Raw genomic sequence first — 19,928 nt, forward strand, 5'->3', positions numbered from 1 at the left:
GGTACATAATTATTGAATTATCATCACATAACTTTTTAAACAAGTTATACTTTTAAAAGCATCTTTTATGTATTTAATAGATTTAATATATCAGATATTTATTAGATATAGGTATAGGTACTTTAGTACTTATCTACCTACGATTTGTTTATAAGCAATATAATTAATTATAAAATTTGTGTAGAAATAAACAATTAATTTATGGTATCGATTTTAGTAAATAAAATATTTTGTTCCCCTCTCCTCTTAGTTTTTTCTCAGTTGTGCCATCTACTGGTTATACGTATTTAAAGTTTGTATCCACGGAGTATATAGTGGATCAACATATTAGAGAGTACTTACCTATAGGCACAACTCCATTTTACTCATCTATAATACTTGAAAATTGAAATACTTATAAATAATTAACTGCACAACCGAAATTAAATTTGTTTACTTACAAATTATGAAAATAAATAATAATATTTTGTGTAGGAGTATTAAAATTAAAAATCTGTCGTCATTCAAAAACACTTAAATATATATTTTTTCAGATTTATTGTTTTGTGACAAATTTAAATAAGTATAAAAGAATATTTAATAATTAAACGTTTATATACTTTTCGAAATAATGAGGGTTTCCTGTTGAAAAAATCGTCCTGCAGTAGATATATATATTATTAGTAATAATAAGCGTGTGTCAAGTACGCAAATTAAGAATATGGGCGCAAAAAAAGTACGTATATGTATAATTATACGCCATATGTATCCTATTATCCGGCTATTAGTTTAAAACGCAGTCGGTATTTTTTGGTTTTAAACTTGACGTAGGTGTTCGTTTTTTTTTATTATTATTATATTATTGTATTTTAGCCCAGCGCCGTACCCACCGTGTGCGCACCACATGGAACGTATATAATATAACATTAAAGAAATTCGTGTCGACAAAGCAAATCCATACACTTTGAAACTAAGAACATCATTTAACAATACGGATTACCAAATAGTAAAGGTGATTATAATTTAAATTTAAAATAAATGTAGTAAAATAACAAAATCCGAAGAATTTATTTGTTTAAATTATATTGTTTATTAGGTGAGGAGAGAAACATGCAATAGCAATTTCAACAGTATGGAACTTAAAAAAGCTTACGACTGTCCACCTGAAATAAGTGCAGAGAAAAAATCTGATTTGCTAGAATTGTGTAAGCAAAACTTAATACCCCAACTATATCATAATTATTTTAACAGTATTTAAACATGACATTTTATAATTTTTTGTATTATGAAATAGTACTTATGTACGTGCCGCAATAGATACATTTCTCTCCCTATATATATTATAGTTTTGTTTTAAGAGTTCTATAACTAATTATTTTTTACTTATGACTTATGACTTAAATTTATATATTTTTTAGCTTACGAAATGTTAAATAAAATATGATGTAACGCAACAATCGTATAAATTAATAGTACGTGTTCTCTTAGTTATTACAAATAGACCCAACTCAAAGGTTATGATAAAAAAAAAAAAAAAGTAAAATAGACAACTAATTTTAATATTAGACCCAAAACTTTTTTTAATTTGTAGGATACATGTTTGATAGAGTATATGTATATGAATCTATTGGTGTAAATACCAAGTATGTAGAATAAGAACTTTAATTTTTATGTAAATTTTAATATTCAGCCATTATGATTTTTACCTGTACTATATAATTGTTATATTTGAGTTGTGTCGTTCTTCTTCTGGGTGTGCGATATATAAGTACTGTATTATAATAATTAGGACCGCGTGCGATGCCGGTACATTATGATCAACTCGTATTCGACGGGTTTTCCTTTAAATTCGCACGCAAAAAATAACATTATGCATTCTTCATTTGCTTAGATGTGCGTACATAATATTATAATAAACAAAATTTAACATTATGACATTAAACCTACCTTACGGTCGGGCGTGTGTATATCACAGACGTATTATAATGGGCCCGCTGTTGGTCGCGCGTGACGCGCCTCTTCGCGTACACACGAAAATAATATCCATTACACATATTATGTTTTATTTGAGCTGCGAATGTGACGTGCACACCTATTAAAAACGCGTGGGCGTCGCGCGTGTGTGTATCTACGTATACAATTATAATAATTTACATGCGATTTCAATTTGATTTCGGCGTTCATATATATATATATATATATACATGTACCGATTGCCGAAAAATATACACTTTTTTCTCTTATACCTTATTATTACCATCGTGTGTATTGACATGTATGATTCCGACGTGTAGTATAACAAGGGTCGCACGCGCTTTGAACGCATAATATATTATATACGCTTGTCGCGGGTTAAGTAAGTTAAGTTAGATACTGGGCTGCTCAAGTTTAGGCAATGGGTTCTTGTATTCCTATTTATAGTCATATATATTATTAATTATGCATAGGTGATTTATCGCAATAAATATAGGTATAATAAAGAAAAAAATTATATTTTATATACAAAATTGTGAGTATATTAATTTGTTAGTTGATATAATAAAAATCTGTAAGAAGATATGTTTAATAGGTTAGGTTAGGTAGCTTAATTTAAAATGTTTTATTACTAGGTTATTTTAAATAATATTTTAGGTAGCTTTCAAAAGTTCAGTTGATAAACTCACTAAAATTAAGTAGGGTATAGCTATACAACCGATGTATGTATAGCAGGAATAGGTTAGGTTAGGTTAGGTTAGCACTTGGAACGGTGCGAAGTGGTTATTTTTAAGGTTAATCTAATAATACTTTCGGGAAAACTCGATAATCGATGATAATCTGTGGTCGTGGTCAATACATTAGGGTAAAATAGGTTTTTTTCGCATGAAAATTAGTACTTAATATGAATATCAAATTACGTTTTCGAATGACCAGTATTTTCGCCTAGTACACAGTGAATATTTTCAGATTGTGATCAACTTGTTAAAGATATGGAACTAGTGGCGGAACGAGGTTAGTATTTTGAGTCCCAACTCCCAGGATTCAAGTCAGTAGGTGGATGATTACTGGTAATTGGCATGGAGTACTATAGTAGTAGTTTAGGGTGGAATAATGGTAATGAACGATTTAAATATTCATAAATGTACATTTGAAATAAGGAAATTAATTTCTATAAGCTACTTAACTACTCATTAATTTTCTGGGATGGTGGGTAGTTGGACAGAATTATAACGAGACTCGTTAAGTAAGATATCTCACACAGCCACTGTATATAATATCATGAATATCACTCTTCCACATGACCAAATCAAAAAAATAGTATGTAAATTATTTCATTTTTATTTAGATTTTAGAAATTAATTATAATATACATTTTAATTGTATTATTTATACCAGTATATTTGTTAATAATTATAGGTAAAATATACTCAATATGCTTCTGTACACTTAAACCAATAAATAACCATTTTAAAAGTATTATTTACTATACATATAATTTAAACCAACGACTGAAGCAATAGAAAGTAAGCATATTACAGTACTGAATAATAATAATAAAAAAAAAAATATAGAAGTCGATCCTCAAAGGAAAAATATATTCTTAGTAGATCTCTGCTAGGTTAGCACCCTTGTACTATACCTATACCTATTGGCTGTCTGGCTACTGTATAAGCGTACAACCAACTAAACTACCAAAATATTATATAGGTTAATACCGTATAGTATAAATACACAATGCCACGTAGCCATGTAAGTACAATATAAGTGGTATAACGTCCAAAAAGATTCTGTGCACTATCGTAGATTCGTAAGCATAGATAAACCTAACCTCGAAATATATGCGCTAAGGTATTATATAGTTGTAGTTAATATTTATGTAGGTACTATAATTACTAAGTACCTACTTTATAATTTTACTATATTATACGTCACCAATGAATGGTTTTGTATAAGTTTTATAAATTTTGCTTAGTAACAAAATAAGTTAATCGATAATTAAAACAAAAATGAACAAAGCATCGTAAAATATTAAAATTATACTTTTTAATTCTGTGTAAATTATTAAATTTGTAATTATGGTAGTGTCAAGTTTATTTACATTTTATAATAGGTAATCTGCCCGTAGATAAATCATTTAAATTGCCTCGAGTAATGCAAAATCCGTTGAACTATCGAATTCATCGCGAATGAATAATTTAGTAATACTTACTATTATAGTACCACCTAATACAATGGTACTTGTAAATAAATTATCGCTGAATTTTTAAGGATTGGACCTCGAGACATCTATTTTTGGTTTATCATAGTTTGAATTTGATTAATAGTTAGGTAGGTGATTATTTTTTGTTTTTTTTTATAAATTAAAAATATTATTATATTATGAAAATACTAAACATAAAACACAATCACACAGAACAATAACCGTTATTACAGTTATTAATAAAAACCGGATTTACATTATTGTCACGTAAATTGCGTACTTAGCTATCGAAATATATTATTTAAATTCAATACATTATATGTAATATTATGCCTTATGTTATACATATACTAACTTATGATCTAAACAAATAAAATTTCTATTTAAATTAATTTTATTCAAAGTTTGAAAAAAAAATGATTTTTGTGTTCACGTTATTATATTGTTTAAAAATGTTAAGATCTATCAAAAACTTTTAAAAATAATATAATAATATCACATATATTTGAAGTAATATGATTTCTTCATTATAAATACATACTAGATTACAAAAGAAAAAAAATCTTTTGGTCACAAAATAATTATAGTATATTTTATCGTTACTAAGATTTAAAATAGGTATGATTTTTTTTTTTATTGCTTTGATTAAAATCACGTATTTTAGCAATCTAGTATATTATTACAATACGTTGATTAGTTATTATCCTTGTGGTCAATAGTCTCATACCATATGTAATGCATTACATTTTTTGACGTAAAAGTAAAATTGATTCTATTTATATTTTATGTATTATTATTTTTCTAAAAAAATGTCAAATTATTACTATAATAGACAATATAATGTTAGAAATTCAGATGATAGAAATGTATTATACTTAAGATTGTGTTTTCAATCGTTAAGGTATAAGAGACTTGAACTTTGGTGAAATACTTAGGTGAATATTAACTGGAATTAGTTGTGTATGAGATTAGAAACTCATGTGTCGGATCGTCAGGTGGCTAGGTATAATGTACAACAGTCGTATAAACATACGTGTAACATATACAAATTGTTATAGGCAGATAATAGGTCTCGCCTATTATTTTCATAATAGTATATATTGTTGATACTTGATTATGGTTTTAAGCTAACGAGTATTGCACGTCGACAGATTTTCGCATTGCTCCTTGTTTATATTATAGGTTGTACAATATTTTTTGTAAAACAGACACCAATACTGTTATCTTGGATATAAACTGCGTGTATCCTATGATCAATACATTGAGGATTAAAAATATAGAATTGGATGTTTTATTACAAACGATATATGCATTTTACTTTGTTATTATATTGAGTCATGGGTTTTCAAAATAATTTCAACATAACGATAAATAAATTTATATAGCATTGTACGTTTTACTGCGGCGTAAGTCAAATAGGTATATACCTATCAAATAATAATTGTTCGTTATTCAATATTTTATGTACCGATGTAAATATGTTTTACCTTCTAAGCATACATAATATTTACATATATATGTCTAAATATGTAATGTGTATTTTGTTTTTATGTTTTAAAAATCTACGTCATGTGCACAATTATTGCACAAACATTCTTCATAACACGCAGACCACGATGTGTCGAGTTGGGAAAAAAATTCCACTGACATAAATATAATAAAAACATATTACTCATAAGTTATTACACGTTGACATTACCATGTAGGACTTTTAATTTCAATCATAAACCAACTATACTGACTGAACTAAATAAGTACCAAATATCTGTTAGTTGTTCAAGAAAATCGAAAAAAACTTACTGTAATCTTGACCTATATTCTTATCAATATGGATAATGAAACGTATAAATAGGTAACGCGTGTATATTACTTTTGATCAAATTTAAATTATAAAAAAACGAGACAAACTAAAAGTGTACTTTTATCAAAATATTCAATCAATTAAAACTACTGTTGATTTTGATGCTTGGTTACTCTTTTGCCATTAATAGACAAGAATAATTTGATCGGTGATACCTATAAAACTATATAATTTATAGTATATATAAGTAATTTTTAAGTTATATAAATTATAAACTCAATAAATCTTAACACGCATATAAATAAAGCCTTGTAAATACGGAGCATAATTTAAAATATATTCTTCAGCATGTGGAATTTTAAATTATTTGGTGTTCACGTGATTTTAATAATATACGTTCATTTAACACCCAATGCTCTAATAATACCTATACTTAGATTATTTTGTAATGATTCGCGTGGTTTTCAGTACTCACGTCTCTGCATCATCATCACGAAACGCATAAATAGATTAAAATTACAGTTGTGCAGCCTGCCAGCCTTATATTATAACAGCCAAGTCACTCGATAGAGTATTATCTTTTGAAAATAAATTAGGTATATAATAACATATATGTTTTTTCTTCACACTTTTCAAACTCTAGTCTATCACTAAACTGAATTTAACACGATCGCGGTGATGTGAATATATTTAAAAAAATATATGCGAATATATGAGTTTTTAAAAAAAGTCTACCATTGATTTTCGTAATTTATATAATGAAATTGAAACTTAAACGTATAGTGTATAAAAATTGTTCTATTTTTGTTTTTCATTTAATACACGCATTACGGATTTAATCTTTCGCAATTGTGTGTTCATAAGAAGTATTCGATAAAACTATTGTAATTTTGTAGGTTAGGATATCTATACCAAAAAGAACGAATACATACCTTCGAGTTGATATTCATTACTAGTCACATGACATAAGTATAATAAACAAAATATATTGAACTTAATTCGAACATAAAAAAAATAAACTGCAAGACCAAATTCAAATTTCAAATACTAAAAATAGCCCGGGACTCAATTTAAATATTGTACGGTAATCGGTATACTTTATAATATATTATACTTTACACAGATACAAATTTATCAAAATTAACCTGCGGATTTAGTAAATTGCCTTTTTTAACCATTAATAGTAGAGATACGTTTAGATTTTGGGATTTGACCGTAACACAGTGTTATAATATATTATATATTTATATGTATGTTCGGTATTGTATATTAAGTACCTACTTTATTGAGGGCTGTTAGGACGACCTAAGATATACCAATAAATAGTAGTTAGATACTGCACCGGCAATTTAAGTGGAAAGCTCTTAAATCTAATTTTAATAATAATAGGTAAAAAATGGTTTTCCTCAATTTTTTAACATTTGTACTATTGTACTAACCAGTCGAGGTAGGTACTAAAATTAAACTAGGGCACGCAGTATCACATACATAGAAATGCAGCTAGTATATTAAATAGTGTGTAATATGTTTATACGTATATTGTATGGGATGAATCGTGAATACATAAAAATGATAATAAATTAGAACAGATTAACCATGATTTGTATTTTTTTCAATATTAAAGAAACGCCAAGTGTGCAAGTATTTTACTATAATATTTCATATAGAGAGAGATGTATACTTGTTCTGTGAATAAGTCATTGTTCAGCAATTGTGTCGATTATTCAAAACGTCTTTTGCACTTGATAAACAATACAGATATTCAACGTTAGTTTTTTATCCACTATATGGGACGACTTATCGATGGTCTAGATCTCTAGACTGTTACTGAATGAAATGCAATTTACGCACATACATATACTTCGCAAGTAGTAGCCTTCTCGAAAAAAATAAAAAAGTTAAATAAATAAATAAAAACTAAATTTAATGGTTCACTAAAAATATTTATTTTAGTAATGTATAGAGTAGACGAGCAGTGACTGTAGCATTTATTGTTAAGAATTTAATATGCCTGAACGGTGTGTGCATAAACGGAAATAAGGTGAAATTACTGGGGAGGCTGAGCAATATATGTATTATATGATGTCCATTACACGTATAGCCATATAAGTATTACTGTATAAGTGCCACTTACAGTATTATTGAGCTATTCAATTAATCGAATTATGACCAATTTAATATCTGTTCCAACAAAATGCCTAATATACCTAAAACATAACATAATAATTAATAATAAGTATAGTTTAATATATTTATTTCAGTACAATATATCGATTGTAATTAAAATAAAAAAGTATCAACTTATTATATTTATAACAATTAGTTATTGTATATTTAGACGCTTTATAATTTTAAGGTTCAGAAAGGCTAAGACCCGAAACTTTAAATTTCTGGGGGGCTTACCCTCCTCAAGCACCTCTGGATTTCCTCCTATAGGTGTGTGATAGATAATTATTGTATTCATTCTCCATATTATTATTGTATATGTTCGTATAATATGCCTACATATTGTAAATGCGATTTGGCATATAACATTTTTTTACTTATTTATAGTTTATTAAGTGGTTAAAATAAAAAGGTTGGAAAATACTGGCTCGTCTGGCTCATATGTGGTAGGTAATTAATCAAATTAAATTGCTAAGATCTTCGCTTCAAATTACTTTCTCTCTGTGAAGTGAACATTTACTTGTTTTTATAATTTAAGTACCTAAGACCTAAGTCAAGTTATAAGGAAACTGGCAAGTCGCTAAGCAAAGCAAGTTATAGTTTCTCAACTTGCTTTATTATGACAATAATTGTACGAATAAGTTATATTTGACCCAATTGCCGATAAATGAATACCTATTTTCTTGAAAAAATTATAAAAATTAACAATAGTTGCTTATTTCTTTACTTCAAGTTTAATCAAACAAGTAGCTTGTAAATTAGTTTTTTTATTTGTTCCGCGCGAATGCCTTTACAGTTCCTAAATTAATTAATATTTCAAATGTAGAATGTAAATATTTTTGTATTTGAGGAGGAGAGTGAGTTGTATACGAGTTAAAGGCCTCGTGGGTTGAGGACCTGTACTCATGAGTAATTTGTATAATCATTATAAATCAGCCCAACTTACGTGATGTCACTGGTATACAACGATAATACTAACGTCAAATTCTTCCGTGCATTGATAGATACAGTTTCAGGGTGTTATTTACAATATATTTTGTATCCCTGGGCATCGGCTCTTGATATTTGTTACAGGCACATAATACAAGAAAACGGTTTTTAAGTAAAAAAAAAATAAACATTTCATGATTAATTTTATACTTATTAATATTGTAAAATAAAAAAATGTGAAATGAGGTTTTTATTAACGGCTAATCTCAAACACTACTGGACCAATTTTAATAAAAGTTAAGATATTCTTGATCCCTATAGGTGGCTTACATGTAAATCTCGTTTTGAATTACGAAAATCAAATAAATATTTGTTTATGTATAGGGTTACAGAAAAAAATCATTTTTTTAAAACAACTTGTGTAGACTTGCCGATCCGGTGACCCGTGATGGGTTCCTATGGCATTTTTCAAATCAAAGAAAATAATATTTGATATATGTGTTTTTATATTTAGTTTATTCAAATGCATAATAAAAAACAAAATCCTTATAATTAAAAATTATTCTCAAAATTACTTCAAAAATTACTCGACCAATTTTTGCAAATAGAGTGCGTATCTTAATCGAATTAAACGTGAGATACATATATACCCAATGCTGATTTGATTGTGAACTGAGGTTTACTAAAACCGAGATTACACACTGATATAGCGCCGTATTTCATGTTTGTATACATTTTTTCACGGACGAAGTTTGGTTATACAGTCAGTAATTTATAAATATACGTATTACGGTATAGTATATACAAATTAATTTTGCATAGACGTGTCAGGAAAAATATTTTGAAAACATTTTGATGGTTACGAGGGTCAATAATTATAACCAACCATCGTAGTTGACGTGCCTGGATCCGGCTTGTTTATGTATACGCATAAACAAGTACTCATATAAGAAGACAAACCATATAATGGATAATAATACATAAATGACGATGTATATTATTATTATTATATTAAGTAAATATATATATAGGTACGATATATTGTACACAAAATATGAAAGAAAACCGTCTCTTTGCGTGCACATATATAGACGCGAGACCAGACGGGACAACTTGGTCACCGCCAACGCCTAAAAAAAAACATATAATATGCATATTATATGTTCTATATTATATTATTATGTGCATTATATTATACAAATTACAAGGCCAATTTTTCTTTTAACGAAACATATCGTTTACGTTTCCGCAGACAAATTTGAATTTTTCTGTTTAGAATTATTTTTCTTATGACCGTGTAATATAATATCTGCTAAATAATCACTATTCACTAGACACGCTGAATTTTATCATCGTTTTTTTTTTTTTTTACTAATGACTAGAGTAGTGGCCAATGGATACCATCATTTTTAACATCAAATTCTGAAAATTGCCATGTTTCTACATAATGCTGTATACTGTTATTACCAAATATCGAACACGTTCCTAATATCGCATTCCTTATTTTCATCATTTAACTTTTATTATATCTGCTATTACTATTTAGATATACAGGGTGATCCATATAAGTGTATATTTCAATTAATTTAGATGAGCGAAGTTTAGTGGACTAGGGGTTAGGGGTACCAATTACATTTCGTCCACTGCTCTACTTATTTAAACTTTAAAAATGTCATAGAAGTTAAAAGTTGTATTTTTTGTCAATAATTATAACTAAACGTTTAAAAAATTAAAATTCGATTGTTATACCAACAACCGAGAAATATTCCGAAAAATGTTCTGTTTCAGAATTCCTATGTAAAACGAACGTTGTCATTAAAAAGAGTAAAAAGTCAAATACGATAACTATAAAAAAATATTAAACAAGTATTATTTTTTTAATCACTCAAATTAAGTAATAAAAATATTTTCAAAAAATGCTTATCATCTATGATATTATAATTCAATAATTATGTGTATAATAATATTTATTATTTATATGTGTATATTATATATTTAATTTAATTATAATATATACTACATAATAATTACTTATTATAAATATCGTTGTAGGAAACTACTTTCCCCAGTAAGCAGTGTTCGTTAATTGTTAACCGTACAAGCAATCTTCCCTCGTCCACCCCACACAGAATCTGGGTACACGAGACACCACAAACATACGATTGTAATCCTGTTTATATAAATATAAAATAATATGCGTAGTACTACATCGCCTGTCGCCTACTCGCACTCGGTCTGTGTGTACACTGTAGGTTCCTATATACGTATATATAACAGCGCGTATTCTATATACGCGTAGTATTAGATATTCGAGTAGGTACACTATTTGTATGCTATACATACGTACAAACCGTTGACCGTTTGTTCATATATTTTATTGTTATTATCATTATTATTATTTGCTCTGTACTTTTAGCTGGCGTGGCAGTGCGAATGTGCGATCAAATAAACTCGGTCAAAGGTCAATGTATATTTAGAAAACCGTACTGCGTACACGTCGAGGGACTTCACTCGAACGCCAACACCGCACAGGTATTATAGGAGTATAGACAATATATTTAGTCAGTGCAATAGGACATCTGGACACAAGTATAGACGTACGTTATGTACTTATATCCTATAGTGGCGTATCATGTATATTGCAGGAATATACGGACTACAGACACACATAAAAACGCACACGCACGAATTATATCTGTATTTAATACGAACGTAACGGTTATGCGAAAAAACTCGTCGGAAAAATGCGCGTATACCGCGATAAATAAATCGGCATGGTAAGTATCGAGTCTCGAACACCTGGCGTGGTATACCTTCTCATATTTTTTACGTGTATAACAATGGTATATGTTTTTGGTGTAGACGATATTATAATATTATGTAATACCTAGGTATTGCACTCGCCGAGCCATTGTCACTGCACAGATACTCTCATATTGTGGTCCGGAGACTCGGAGAATCTCGTTATATGTGTTATATGTATAACCCTTTTATTACGTCTTTGCTGATCCGCGGCGTATGTCTACGAGTATAATAATATAACATGGCATTCTATGTACGATGTCGCCGCCAGACTCGCCGTGAACTGGGACAAAACCGACCTCCTCCATATTATACTATATAGTAATATATTGTACGTGTGCATAAATATAATTCCGTACCTGTTGTAGTACATGCTTTCGAATATTATGAAACTACGGGAAATACGTATGTTATAGCAATAGTATAATATAAATTTTCTTTTGCTGTGGACAGCAGTTATTTATTTGTTTATATTTCAATACGACTTTAAATTAATTAATTTATACTATTAATTTACTCATATTTATCCATGACCCGTGGCCGCTTTTTGTTTTAATGTAGAATGAATAATTTTGTAAAAACATATTACGAATTAATCGAGCTATATACATTTTGAATAGGTAACAATTAATAATTATCAACACCATAAACGACAATTTTACGGAACTGTTTTGATTTTATAAAACGCAGTTTGGAAGGTATACACTAAACTAATAAATAATATTATATAGAATTCGTTGAATAGGTACCATTATTGTACTATAAGAATTGGAATTCAATAAGCTTAAACAGTACTCAAAATTCACTCTATAGTAAATTACGCTGATAAAAAAGCATGAATATGCACCTATTAAGTTAATTATTTATATTATGATGATAATGTTTTTTACATTATAATATTATATATATATATATACATATAAATGGTATAAAAAGTAAATTTTTAATTACGCGTTTTTATAATTGTATAATGGTGCGTAATAGTAAATTAAAAATTAAAAACATATACATCGAAATTCATAAATCATAATCACTTTTATTTATTTTAAATGAGAAAAACATAAGTTTAAACTTTTTGTTTTAATCTTTATGTATTAAATGTTATATTTTTGTATACCTAAAATAAATTAATAAGTTTTAATTAGTAGGTATTAAATACCATATTTTAAATATAAAGACGTCGGTCATGTGTTTAATAAATGTTTATACGTATTACACTGAGCAAAATAGTAAAACAATAAATACTACGTAATTTATCAAGTTTTAGGTTAATAATAAATCGTCAAATATGTATACAAATCTGAACAAATTAGAAAATGAAAATATTATGTTTATATTTACAGTTAAAAATATCACCAAATATGCAAAAAAAAAATTGAAAAATTGTTGTTGTATATTTGTTCTGTCAAGAAGTAAATTTTTATCTTATTTAGCAATAAATGCAATAAGCAAAAAAATAGATTTAATAAATTAATTTTAAGTTAATTAAATGACATAATGTTATGATGTGTAACCTACCTTATTATGCGCACGGAGTTCGTCGTCGACAAATCATACAATATAGTCAATAATCATAAAGTTATTTCTATTTGTAAAATTATATTATGCGACCAAGAATTTTATCTATACAACAAGAATAGATATCGTTATCCCGTGTATTCCGATAATTTTACGTTTTATAATAAATTATTATCAGTGAGTAAAAAAAAAATTATCAAACATAGCGAAATTAGTTAAGTATATAGTATTCAAATAATAGGCTTGATAGTCAGTGTTGTGCTAAAAACTCTATAAGTAACTGAGAATAAAAGTGTATAAAAATTACATTTATAATTTAAAATTGATAAATTCCAGTATGTATACTGAATTGAATTTGTTAATGTTAGAGTATTAGTTGTTATATTATTGATCTAAAAATGAATAGAATTTGACTAAAAAGTAAATATTTATCAAAATTAATCAAAATCTATAATTAAAAATTTTATTGTTGTCCACGAATTCTAATTCAACGTAATTCAAATTCTATTTAGTCTTTTATCTTTAAAATATATTTTAATTAATAATTATTATATTCTATTATATTGACCCGTATAGCCACTATAGCCGGGTAAATATTTTAATAAATGCAAATTTATTAATTTTTAATTATATACATCATCGCTTATGTTATGTATCAGTGCCCATTGCTTAATTATAGTGTTTTTTCTTCAATAGTTAAAGTAATACGTGTTGTTGGACGCTCTTTTGTAATCTTTTAAGTTTAAATTATATTCATTTTTGTTTATTAAAATTTGTATGCAGGACAACTAGATAAGTACGAGTACAATAATTATGGTATATCATATTATTAATTATTAAATATTAATTAAACTCGTCGTTTTGAGTGTTTTGACTAAACGTATACGATATTATGACGATGGATGGTCGTCGATGGTTATACATTGAAGTTTAGAGATACAGATAGTAGAGGCTAAAAAGGGTATATATTTTTGAATGAATGGCTTTTTTTATAGAAATTAGTTTTATAATAAAAATATGTTGTTTATAAGAAACATTCAAACATTATTTCAGTAAAAAGATTATAAAAACAATTATTGTTTATTTTGTACCTAGTAATTAAATGATTTAGATATCTCAATATTTTAAATTGATTTTTGTTAATATTTATCTGCTGGGCTTAAAATTTCAAATGACTAAATGGATTCATTGCCACAAAATATTTTTTGTCAATAGGTATTAAAATAAATTTAAGAAGTACATTTTTATTGTTTATTTATTTTTTTTTTTTTTGAGTAGACCATACCTAAAAATAATATTTGAATCTTATGAAATCTACAAACTTACCTAATACTTGTTTTATATATCTTATCCTATATTAGATCATATACTTGATTATTCAATCGTCATATTTATTTTATATTTGGAAAATTATGGTATCTATGAATAATTTATAATAATCACTCCAATAAGAAGTGAATTAACTGGCATATTAGTGATACTGATAACAAACACATTTTGTAAAATTAATATAAATGAGGAACAGGTATAAAAAAACAGGACAGAGATAGAGGTTTTGCGAGCGATGATATAGATTGTACATTGTAGATGAACAACAAGTCAGCAAACCAATGTTTTCTCGTACAAAAACTATCCGTTCTTGGTTAGGTTAAGATGGTTTGGAGAGGTTAGGTGTCGCTGTATTTAATACGATGAGTAAGAAATATTACCAAAATATTATAAATACATTGAAATAAAGAAAAATAAGAGGTTAGATTAATAACAATAATAACTATTATACACACCGTAAAATACGTAGTTGTTTTATCGGTTTTTTATGCCAAGTATCTGAAATCTGAATAAATAATAAATCATAAACTATGTGCTATAGCTGCAGAGAGAATGATATATGTGACTCAAGCATACAGGATTTCGGGACATTTATACTTTAGATTTCTTCAAAATTCATTTATTCGTCGTATATAAGCGTTTCTCAATGATTTTTTTTTTTTTAATATCCACTACTGCCAACGTTTATTTTATGATAAGTAGTTATAATACAAGTTTAATATGCGGTATGTATAATGAACCCATAGTGTATTACATTCACGAATATAGTAAATAATCCAAAATGGTTCTTTTAGTCAGGTATTAGCCGACGGCAGTATTATATTTACGCGTGCATTATATATTAAAAAATACGTTTGCAAAGTATAAATAAGGACGTACAATCTACAAACATTTTGTAGTACAATATTATATGCTCGACATGATACAATACGATCAAATCCGGCAAACAATTGAGGGTTTTCGAGTTGTCATTCGATTTAAAAGCTTTACTCAAACTTTCAAAAATAAAATATTTTATAAAAAAATATAAGAATAAAATATATAATAACGCAGCCAATAAAAATATGTACCAAATAACAATACATAAATAATACATAATATATATCGGGTATAGTAAAATAAAATATATACGTTAAAAAATAATTAAAATCACTTTTATATTTTAATTTTAATTTATTTATTTTTCTTGTTCAATTGCTTATTATTTGAGGTATTCTATACACATAAGCATTTTTAAAATATACTAAAAGCCTATAACTTAATTTACAATAGTGAACTTATTATAATACACTATAAACTTTTTTTCAGCTTTTCTCGCATTTCCCTTACTGATATGTCTGAGTCTCAGAATGTTTTTCTTTTCGGTTATATCTATCTGCTATTTATAATATACACAGTTCAATAGTTATATGAATGACAAGTATCCCTCGATTCCAGAATTATTATATCATCCACACTCTTTATACAAAAATATGCTCAAACTAGATGGAGTGACCGTGGTATGATGACGAAATATTGAAAAAAAATCACTTAAATAATGTGTACAATATTATATAACGTTGGTTATAGTTTTTTAAAACCTTGAATATTCAACATTCGATGTTAAATAAAGGTCCTCGTTTAATTTTACTGACTCGACAACCTTAACAGTTAACACTAATCTATGAATTTATTGTAATATATATATATACTGTCAATTTAAAATAAATATAAGATATTAATAACTAATAATATATTAGAATATCATGTCAATATGTCATAGGACATAGGTTGAGCCCAGTGGCGGTTAAATGATTTTGTCATTGGGGGGGGGGGGGGCGTAAAAAATAAAACAAAATTTAATACATTAACATTATAGTATAGTATACATACATTTAATTGTTATAAATATTGAAGAAAAAAAGTTATGGGGGATCTATCTCCCTCATCCGACCCACGTTTGACCGCCCATGATTGAGTCTATAATTTAGATTTAGAATGTACTCGAGCACGTGCTATATTTATGGTTTCCAAATTAAAATTATGTTTAAGCCAACTCAAACTTACTATATATATAGTGACTCAAAATCGGGCAATCTTTAAAAATTCCCAGGAAAAATGCAAATTGTCTATGGTACTTGAAAAAGTAATATTTTAAATTTGGCCTATAAGAAAATATAGTTGTGATTAATATAATTTGTATAAAACTGTAGCATCTAATACATTTGAATATTTCTGTTTTTTTATAAATATTTTTGTGTATTACATCATACTTAATGGTAGTAACTATCATTATGTATAATGTTAATTTTAAAAATTAAGAAAAAAAAATCATAAAGAAATTGATAAACTATTTATATGAATCTGTATTATATAATAAGCGATTATTTTCACGCCTAGCAAATCATAATAATAACTCTCTAATTCAGAGTTTCTCAAACTGTGGGCCGTGAAAATTTTTTTTATTGTATATATTATATATTTTTTAGAACTACTTATTGATCCTATAAAAGTAAAACCATACGTCGTGATTGATTTTCAGAGAAAAATTTGGGTCGTGGTCCTAAAAAGATTGATAACTACTGCTCTAATCAGTAGGTAACTTAAATACCTTTACGCTTCCCGATAATCTTCAGTCTTCACTGTCGATTGAAAAGGAGGGGGTACAGAAATCTTTTACAGTAATTTACTCAATTTTCTCTTCCCCTTGTCTCCTTTCTCTTTTCTTTAATAGTCCTCAAACAAAGAGTCACTAGTGTTAGTCACTTATTATTCAAGAAAATAATGTATTCTATCTCTCGTCAGATAAATTTATCCGAACGGTATAGATTGTATATATTTTATGAAAAAAAAGAAAAAAAATTATTTGCATTAAAATAATATTATTATGTATTATTTTATAATTCTGTGAAATATTCAAATGTATAGTTGGTATGGTTTTGTTTAAATTATGTTAATCATAAATTCATAACTATGCTTTGTTCAGCAAGAGGACAACCGTACCCGTTCAATAAAATTCGGATCTTCTGCATCTCTACGCGATACCCTACTATCGAGACTGATTCTACTATGTTAGTGTGTTACATGATAGGATGCATACAATTTAAATGATCTCTTGTTGGACAGAGTATAGGTTGGCCAGGACAAAAAAGTAAAACAGTATGACATTTTGCCAAGTATCGTAGGAAGTTCTCGTTTTACGTGGATATATCTGAAGACCTGAGGTTTTGTCTGTTCTCGTCCTTTCCTCGTAATATATAATTATGTAAAAATATGTATCATAGTAAAACACATCACGTTTGTCGTAAGTGGTACATACATTTTATAAATTGGTCTAATGACATTCAATACGCCCGGATCATAAACTTAAATATAAGATGTTTTTCTGGCATTTGTAAAATTAATAATTTATTATATTATATTAAACTAAACACTGCTACATTTTAAAATGTATGAAATGTTTTAATCTTATCAATTATGTCATTGGTTTAACTTAACTATTATTTATATCCATTACAGGCGTATGGCATAAGCAATAATTTTTCATTCGGTGTGTATGAAACAGAATAATTAGTTATAATTAAGGCTTTTAAAGTTTTAAATCCTAGTACTCATAGCCTAAAAACTTATTAATATACTACCAAATTAGCTTAGATAAATGTATAAGACTTTTTGATCAACCATTATGTATAGAATTATAGATTTAAATTTTTATAAAGTTTTATGACTATTAAAAGCATAATATACGTCAGTATAATACAAGTATAATGCCTGGATGTTTTATCACTTTATAACAAAAAGTCAAATCGATCTTAACAACAATTTTTTTTGTTAAACCACCATCATTTTTTTATTTGTGAATTATTATTTCAACATTATTTATTATAAGAGTACACTAGTTATTTAAGAGTTTGTATTTTTTTTAAATTAATTAATTTAATAATAATAATATGTTGATATTCTTGGTTTTTGTAGTATAATTTTAGATTTTCGAGAAAATAAATAACATAAGAAATTGATAGGTACTACAAAATATTTTATTAGAGTATCGCATGAAAATATGATGTAGTACTAAATTTTATACGTTAGGGTATGCAATTCTTCAATAACGACTCATTGCTGTGCTGGTCACACGATATTTATAAATTGAATAAAAAGAATTATAAAGGTACATAATAGTAATGTTGTATTAAGGTTTTTGACGATATTTCTTATAACTTATATACATTTTTTAAATAAGAGCTTCCTGCACATAATATGTAACAATTAAAATAGTTCAACAATTACAAACAAATACAGATATTATAACGATAATTATAATTTAATTACAATTTAATAAACATATACATTATAATAATAGGTCGATAATTAAAATAAAGTAAATTAAAAATATAATAATTAAAAATCTTGCTTTGAGTTTAATGGGATGAGATAAAAAGATAATTATTATAGAATGCTATTATTTTGTTTTCGAGACAGCGAATAGGTTCTACTGTTCATATGGATAAGATTTCGATATTGATATTGTAGTAGTATGTGAATCTAAAACTGATTCAAGACGTTAGACGGGTTAGAAAGGTGGTTTTGAATCTTGGTTCAAACTTTATATGATTATTTCTATAAAGATAATGAATCGTATCAATAAAAACATGTTTAGTTTATTATAATTACATAATTTTACTTGATTTTTATAAAATTTATTTGATATATTCAATATTCATACATTTTTAAATATATTTTAAAAGTATTCTTTCAACATTTCGATATTGTGTGGAATCAATACGCTTATTGTTTTCAACTTTGGTCATTCGTTGTATATTTTTTGATAGTAAAAGTGGTTTGTGATTGTGATTAGTGGAGTATTTACATGGAAGGAAGGGTATGGGATCCGAACCCCCACTGACCTCATTAATTTTTATCTAAAAATCTAATATATTTTATATAGGTCTATTAATATATTTTATACTAATATAAGCTATAATTTGTATAACTTTATAAAATGTTATTTTTTCACGTAATCAAGAAGAAAAAAATGTTATCATAATTATCATGCATGATTTGAGTTTTGAAGTAATGCAATCTTGAGTATAATCATGTGATTAACTTTAAATATTTTAATAGAATTTAGCAAATATTATTGACGTAAAAATATTTTTTAAAAAAAGTGCACAGCAATAGAACAATGTAATAGAGTGAATCTTCGAGTTTCTTCTATAAAAGATATTATTATAGAATGATAGTGTTTGT

General features: G+C 26.9%; 1 long non-coding RNA gene across 3 annotated transcripts; it reads left to right on the forward strand.

Annotated features, from left to right (window-relative positions):
• The first annotated feature begins 822 nt into the window (after nt 1–822).
• LOC113554390 lies at nt 823–11,833 on the forward strand. Of its 3 annotated transcripts, XR_003405259.1 has the most exons (4): nt 823–991; nt 1,076–1,184; nt 11,470–11,585; nt 11,699–11,833. It is a non-coding gene; the product is annotated as an uncharacterized LOC113554390 (long non-coding RNA). The 3 variants fall into 3 exon arrangements; XR_003405258.1 differs by having other exon boundaries at nt 11,470–11,823; XR_003405257.1 differs by lacking the exons at nt 11,470–11,585; nt 11,699–11,833 and adding an exon at nt 2,923–3,219.
• The last annotated feature ends 8,095 nt before the right edge of the window (nt 11,834–19,928 follow it).

The sequence above is a fragment of the Rhopalosiphum maidis genome, chromosome 2, assembly GCF_003676215.2.
Source record: "Rhopalosiphum maidis isolate BTI-1 chromosome 2, ASM367621v3, whole genome shotgun sequence".
In the NCBI taxonomy this organism is placed as follows: domain Eukaryota; kingdom Metazoa; phylum Arthropoda; class Insecta; order Hemiptera; family Aphididae; genus Rhopalosiphum; species Rhopalosiphum maidis.